This window comes from Dioscorea cayenensis, chromosome 6 (genome assembly GCF_009730915.1).
Source record: "Dioscorea cayenensis subsp. rotundata cultivar TDr96_F1 chromosome 6, TDr96_F1_v2_PseudoChromosome.rev07_lg8_w22 25.fasta, whole genome shotgun sequence".
Taxonomy (NCBI): domain Eukaryota; kingdom Viridiplantae; phylum Streptophyta; class Magnoliopsida; order Dioscoreales; family Dioscoreaceae; genus Dioscorea; species Dioscorea cayenensis.
This window is the reverse complement of record NC_052476.1, coordinates 19,256,602-19,264,211: the sequence shown is the minus strand read 5'-3', so window position 1 is coordinate 19,264,211 and position 7,610 is coordinate 19,256,602. Positions and strand designations below refer to the sequence as shown.

General features: G+C 39.3%; 1 non-coding gene across 1 annotated transcript; it reads right to left on the bottom strand.

Annotated features, from left to right (window-relative positions):
* Positions 1 to 3,593: 3,593 nt before the first annotated feature.
* LOC120264112 lies at positions 3,594 to 3,700 on the bottom strand. Its single transcript, XR_005537289.1, has one exon. It is a non-coding gene; the product is annotated as a small nucleolar RNA R71 (small nucleolar RNA).
* Between the last annotated feature and the right edge of the window lie 3,910 nt (positions 3,701 to 7,610).

Here is a 7,610-nt window from a genome sequence, read left to right as displayed (position 1 = left end):
TTTTCCTTAAAACCCCAAACTCTAGACTATATGGTTGAACAATAAAAAATGAATCAAGACTTTGGAAACTGAGATTGCTCTAAAAACTGAAGAACTAATGAAGATTTAAGCTCAGTTGAAAGAAATTACTAAAGAAGCAGAAGAGATAAAGCAAGTTATGCTAGAAGAAAGAAATTAAAGGATGGAAAAATTGAAATTATTTCCAGAACCTATTGAAGAAGTCAAGCAAATTATATTTTAAAAAGTGATGACATCCTAGTATGAGTGATACGCCCTTGCGTATCCACAAGTGCACGGGTCATACATATAGTAAAGTGAACCCAATAGGATTGGGTAGTCGAATCCACAGGGACTGGTATAGCTCTTGATACTTGTTTATTTCCTAATATCTAGCCGACTCAAAGATTGGTTTGAATTAATTAATCTACTAAATGAGAAAAGAATAGAGAATGGAAAAGAGACAAGGTTTTAGGTTGAAGTGAATTTGTTTGACCAGTCTACAAGGACTGGTCAAGCAAATTCAGTTGCTATTTAACCTTAGATTAACTTATTAATTAATCTAAAGTTAAATAGCAACTTAAAATGCAATGGTAACCAACGGGGGAAATAACAACGGAAAATTAACGCATATGCGGCTATCGACAAGACCATTATTAGGCTAGTAACATACAAGCATTAAGGAAATCAACACATAGAAAGATAAGCAATATGAACAAAAGGGAGATGACACACCTCTTGAGTGTGTGTACTGTAAGTGCACGAGTGTTGAAATAATAAAGTACCTAATGAGTTGGGTATTCGAATCCACAAGGAATGGAAGTATTAGTAGTAACTACTTCTCATTAATCTAGTCAGAATCAAGATTAGGTGAAATGAACTCAATCACAAGAATATGAATGTCTTAAGCAAGTGAGGAAGGGTAGAAACAAGGGGAGTCTCAATCAATAAAGATGAGGTACCCAGGTAATGCTCTCCCTAGGATAAAAAATGAAGTGCAGGACTTACTATGTGTTTCTAAATTGAGTTAAATGAGTCGAGGTAATCCAAGAACAATCGGTTCTTGCCTCTAGGCCACCAATACTAGTCCTTTACAAGGTACCAGTAGAGAAATAGCTCAATCTCAACACTTTACACCACATATGACCGCAATGGACTCTAGAGATTTCTAAGAGTACACCCGATTCCTAAGGATTGACCTAACCCTACTTCTAGGTGAAAGATCCCTATCCCCTATAAGGTTCCAGAAGAGAAATCTTTCAATCTCAGGCCTCATAACAAATATGGTTGCATAAAGCCTAGGGAGTATAGAGATAGGATGTACTAATCAGAGGGGAAAGTGGACACTCCACTATCTTATGACTCATCCTCTCAACCCTCTTCAAATTTGGATTTCTAACCCTAATGGAGACCTCTGATAAATGCCTAAATGTATATATTTTATATGTATTTGTTATGTATGATTTGTGTATTTATTGATGAATCGATGCCATTTTATGGTTTAATTGGTTTCTTTTGTGTTACAGGCATAAAAGAAGCCTAGGTAATCTCGACAATGCAATTCAAGAAGAAATCAACACTAAAAATGGCGTTTTAGAGTCCCAGGAAATGCAACACTACTGTAGCAGCCTAAAGCATGAAGATTTGATGAAAAAGATAAGTTTGGAATTCCTCACGAGCAACCTCACAGCTGTGAAGATAACCACATGGCGACTGAAGAAGCAACATTGTAGCAGTTTACTATAGCATCTTATTGGAAGTTTGGCAAAATCTTGAGGATCCTCACGACCTGTTTACTGACTATGAGCCAGGCTGCAAACCATCCCGAGATCATCTTTTAAAGGGAGCTTTAGGGCATCTTATGAAAGGGAGGAAGTCTTGTTCTTGGAGCTCATCACCACCACCTTTGATCCGAGGTAGAAGAAGGCTTTAGAGGGCATTTCAAAGATGGGAATCTATGAGGAGAGTGTGATTTGGCGAGATCCACTCCTAGGGCACACTTGTAGGAAGTTGAAGATGACAAAGGAGCTTCCCCACGGGGTTTCTCAAGCGTCATTCGGCTTCTTATTCTTGAGGGAGTTTATGTCATTTTCTTTAGTTGTTTTCATGGATTCTAGTGTGTATGTAATTAGCATGAATAACTAAACCCCAAGGTCACCGGATGTAGGTAAACCTTGGGGTTGAACTTGTGTAGGTTGAATGTTTTAACTTATTTTATTGCATTTGGTATGTTTGTGATCTATGCTTGGTGTACTTTAGTGCTTTGATATGCATGAGAACTCTATGTATTATTTTCTAGGTTATACTAGGTTGTGTGACCATCACCCTTGTATTAGACACACTGAGTGTGGAAGGGATACATGTACAAATACGCTATGATCATCGGGTATTTTGTGCCCCTCAAACTCTAGGGTTGTTCCTAAATTGTGTTTCGACCCTAGATTAAGAAGTCCCTTGTTCCTATTGCAATCATAGGAGGATTTGGTCAAAAAAATTCCGTATCAATACTCATACCGGATTAGGGGTCAATTGCCATGACCATCGGGTTGACCTAACTTAGGATTTTCTTGGTCCAAACTACAAATTGCATGATAGTTATAGCATCCTTCGCACTTTAGTAGCCCCAAGGTGATCCTCATCCGTGACCGTTACCTCTCCTTGATTATCGCCCATATTTGCCTTCGCTATAGACACTCTCGTAGAGTTTTATTTGTTAATTAGTAGTTTTACTGCACCAATTGAAGTTACAGGTTGAACAACATGCAAAGAGGAATTAAGAGTAGCTTCTCTGGCCCTAGGGAATATGACCCTCTCGTGTTCGCACAAGAGTTATTACTTGACGACCCGTGCACTTGCGGGATAGTCGACCAAGTTTTTGTCGCCGTTGCCGGGTACCCATGAGGAATACTCAGAAAACTTAGAGCTTGTTGATTTGACCATTGTTTTGTTTATTTATTCATCGTGTTTTTATTTATTGTTTGTGTACATTTATCTTCATTTTCTTACTTCTTTCCTTACTATCTTTTAAAATTTTTAAGTGTTGACTCTTGGCTTTATATATTATGCAAGGTACATATCTTATGACACATGCAAGTTAAGCAAACTTTGTAGAGACTGACCATGAGATTGAGAGGACATTGTATCAAAGATTTAGAGAAGGGGCTAAGAGTTCAAGACAACAAGAAATTAATGTTGAATCTAGTGAACCATCAGTTATGGCCAAGCCTAGAAGAATTTTATCCGACTATGAGAGGCCACAGTTCACTAGTGAAGAGTTTAGTGTACAATCAATGACAGTGCCAGCAAATAACTTTGAAATTAAGATAAGCACAATCGGGATGGTTCAGAATTCAGTGGAGTTTGGTGGGTTAGCTAATGAAAACACACATGCTCACCTATCTAGTTTCCTTCAAATCTGCTCTATCTTCAAGATTAACTTAGTATCAGATGATGCCGTTAGATTGAGATTATTTCCATTCAGTTTAAGAGGAGTATCATACAGATGGCTTACTTCCTTGGGTCCCGGGTCGATTACCACATGGAAAGAAATGGTGGAGAAGTTCCTTGCTAGATACTTCCCACCAAGCAAGGTGGCCAAACTAAGGTAAGAAATTTCTTCCTTCAGGCAAGGTGATTCAGAAACACTCTTTGAAGCCCATGAAAGGTTCAAAGACCTTTTGAGGAAATGCCCACGCCATGGTTTCTCTTCATGGATGAGAGTACAAATGCTATATAATAGTCTGAATTGCCAAACTCAATAGCTTATTGATTCCACGATAGGGGGTTTCCTAAGAAATAAATACCCCGAAGATGCCGAGAAACTCATTAAAGACATGGCAAGTAATGAGTATCATTGGAGCACATGACAGAAAGCACCAAGGGTAGTGGGTATTGACGAAGTGAATGATAACACCAGTCTTGTTGCAAAGGTTGATGCATTGGCGAAAAGACTTGATCAGTTCATGATGGGTTCAAGCTCAAATTCTGGGGCTGTTATGTTATGTGAGACATGTGGTGCCGGGCACACAACAATGCAATGCCCCATTCTTGTTACTTCTCTGAAACCATTTGAGACAGTAGATTATGGCAGTGGAGGACCAAGAGGACCGGGAAATCCTTATGGTAACACCTATAACCCGGGGTGGAGGAACCACCCAAATTTATCTTGGAACCAAAGCCAACCACAACAAAAGCCTCCACCACCTCAAGGAAATCAATATCAAGCTTCTCCATAACAAGAGAGAAAGTACACCACTGAAGACGTTCTAGCTAAATTCATGATCAACAGGGAAGCAAAGTTTCTAAGTGTAAACACACAGCTTGATGAGTTTGGCACAGTGTTGAGAAATGTCCAAGCTTCCATTCTATCTATTGAAACCCAAGTTGGACAGCTTGCTAAGGTAACTTTTGAACGTTCCCCGGGTAGTTTACCAAGCAATACTAAAAACAACCAGCGGGAACATTTGAAAGCCTTTAAACTTGAAAACAACCCGCGGGAACTCAATTAAACTCGGATTTACTAGAAAACATAAAGAAAGCTAATACAAAGATAAGATCTTAGGGTTCATATGCCCAAATACCTACTAGGGTTTAGCCCTCCATGGGGCAAATTACAAAGTAAATAATAATGCAATGGAAATCAATAAAAACCATGGAATAAAACCGCCTTGAATTCGTTATGATAACCTTGATGGGTTGCTCAACGTCTTGAAGGATCCCTCTCCGAAGCTAGGTCGCCGAAGGCTCCCTTGATGCTAGGATGAAAAAAGATCTATCAAAGTTGGTGAAGAACACCTCTAAATTCACCAAAGACCTCCTCTCAAAACCCTAGCCACTTTGTCTTTCAAAAGCTAGCAAAAAGTCTCCAAAGAATAGGGCAAAATGGTTATTTATAGTAAAAAATCACATCTGTCACATGTCTCCACGAGACCGTGCGGGCTGGAAAACTGCCCACGCAACCTCATGAACATTTCACATGGTCGTATAAACAGTGTTTTGCCTACAGTACTACTACAATGATTTACTATAGTTATGAGACATAAACCATGGTAAAAATGATACTTAATGTGTGTAAAACATATAGAGAAATATGTCTACTCAAGCACTTATCAGGAGACCACAAGGAAACTTAAGAATCAATATCACTAAAATCAAAGCATTAGAAGTCAAGAATTATGATCCGGGGTACTGAAAGACTGTTAGCCCCTCATATTCTTACAAACAAACATAGGAAAGCAATAAGAGAAATAGAACTTGCCAATTAAACCCCCTTATAGCTTCATAGTCATGTCAAAGAAGTCATGACAGTGGTAATCACCGATGATCCTCATTTCCATGGTTGTCTCTACTCCAGATCCGGCCCTAAATGGTACCAATGGCTGTCCTAACCTGCACCTCTAGAAAGAGAGAAGATGATCCCCTTAAAATCTAATCTTAGGGCTTAAATAACCCTTTCTAGATTTAAGCACGCCTTTCCTGATTGGCGTGCTAATGACTGTGCTTGGCTCCAGATCTTGGGAATTGATTTTGGCACAAAACCAGTAAATTATACGGGGTAAGCATGCTCATGCTTACTATCAGTGCTTGGAGAGCACGCTCATGCTAGGAGCATAGTGACCATGCTGATATTCTTGTGAGGTTTCTAGTAAAATGCACTAGAGTAAGCACGCCCATGCTTACCGACAGTTGTCCCTCAACATGATGGTGCTAGGGATAGTAAAATCGTGCTTCTCATTTTTGTGCAGACTTTAGTAAAACACACAGGGGTTCAACATGCCCATGCTTCTAACTGTGCTTCTAAGCATGGGTGTGTTGATAAGTGCTTATGTATGCATATTATTGAGCATGCCTTACTTATAATGAGCATTACTTTTATCAGGTTTTATGGCTCATTTGTGTGTTTTTGTGTTCTTATGTGCATTCAAGGTTGTGGAGGCAGTATAAGAAGAAAGGAAGCGAATATAGGTCATGAATGCAATTTTTGAGGATTCTCTAATGCGGAATAAGTGTCAAGACATGAGCCGTGATCAAATACATGAGGCAGTCACAAACTCATGTTCAAGCTTGTACAAACTCATGTTCAAGCTTGTGCAAACTTTTCGAGAGCATCATTTGACATGACCTACAGCACGGGTATGTGCCCAACCGTGTGCCTTCAATGGAAGAGAAAGCATTTAGGATCATAGTATTAGTTATTATAACAAAGTACTGTTCATGGGTATTGTGGCTGTTACTATTCATAAAATGCAAAATTTAGAAAAATCAGAGAATCCACATGCTCGTGTGGAAAATCCATACGGGTGTGTGAAATTCTGATTTTAGCATTATAAATAGCACCTCGAAGAGTTATTTGGGGAGTCTTTTTCTTATTTTTTGGAGAGAACACGACTAGGGTTTGGATAAGGTTTTGCTAGGTTTTGGAGTGTTTTTGGTCCATTCAACATCGATTTCCTTCGAAGGAAAGTTATTAGAGGAGCTTTTGACGGCATTGTTTCGGCGAGGTGTGCCTTAGGCTAGATGGAGGAGTCGTTGGAGAAGAAGAAGAAGCTCTTGGAGACCATCATCGTGGACAACAAGAGGGTATTCTTATGAATAGTTTGCTTTCATCTGTGATTTTTTCTTTGATCTTGTATTGCTCCATGGAGAGCTAAACCCCTAGTGGGTGCTTGAACTTGTAAACCCTAGGATGATTTTGTTTCATTGACTTTTATTATGTTACTTGCAATTGAGTTTTTAATCGAGTTTCAATCTTGAATTCTTATGGTTTAATTTTCCTTTAGAGTGACACTAGGGTTAAGAATCCATCAATCACCATTAGGGTTAGACTTAGCAAAATTGAAGAGGGTTGAGAGGGTGAATCGAGAGATAGCGGAGTGTCCCCTTTCCCTTCCGATGTGATTTATCCTTCCTTCACATTCTAAGAGTTCTTTGCAATCACAATAGAGTGAAGTGTTGATTGATCTCCTCCACTAAGGCTTAATTGTGCAGGCACAATAGAGTGAAGTGGTGAGAGATCCTTTCCGCTGGGGCTTAGTTGTGATTAGGGGTTTTTCGCCTGGACCAAAGGGTAGCTCTAAATTTCGGAATAGGGTTTATCACTTAGAGTCCCTAGAACCCCAAGCAGTCCCACGCAGTATGAGATGTTGAGAGTATTCCTTTCCGCCGGGGCATATATAGAAGTCTAGTTATAGTTAACCTTATATTTGGGACTGTGTACTTTTGGATTTCCAGGACTCTTTAAATCTCAATTATAGAAGCATAATATTAGTCTTGCACTTGAAACAATTATCCTAGGGGAGCACTGTTTAAGTATCCCGCTTTATCATTAGTGGTTCTTCCTCTTTAACCTTTACTTATTTTCTTGTCATTGTTATTTCATTAACGTCTTAAAAATAATCACCAATTGATCATAACCTTAGCTAATTAGCAACACTACGTGTTTGTAGAGTCTATTCCCTGTAGATTCGACTACCCACCCCTTGGGTACTTTATTATTTTGACACCTGTGCACTTGCGGTATACACGTGAGCGTGTGTAAAGTTTTCAGCGCCATTGCCGGGGATGCCCCTGTGACTTCCCCTGTGAATCCAAAGAAATAAAGTACCCACACTGTA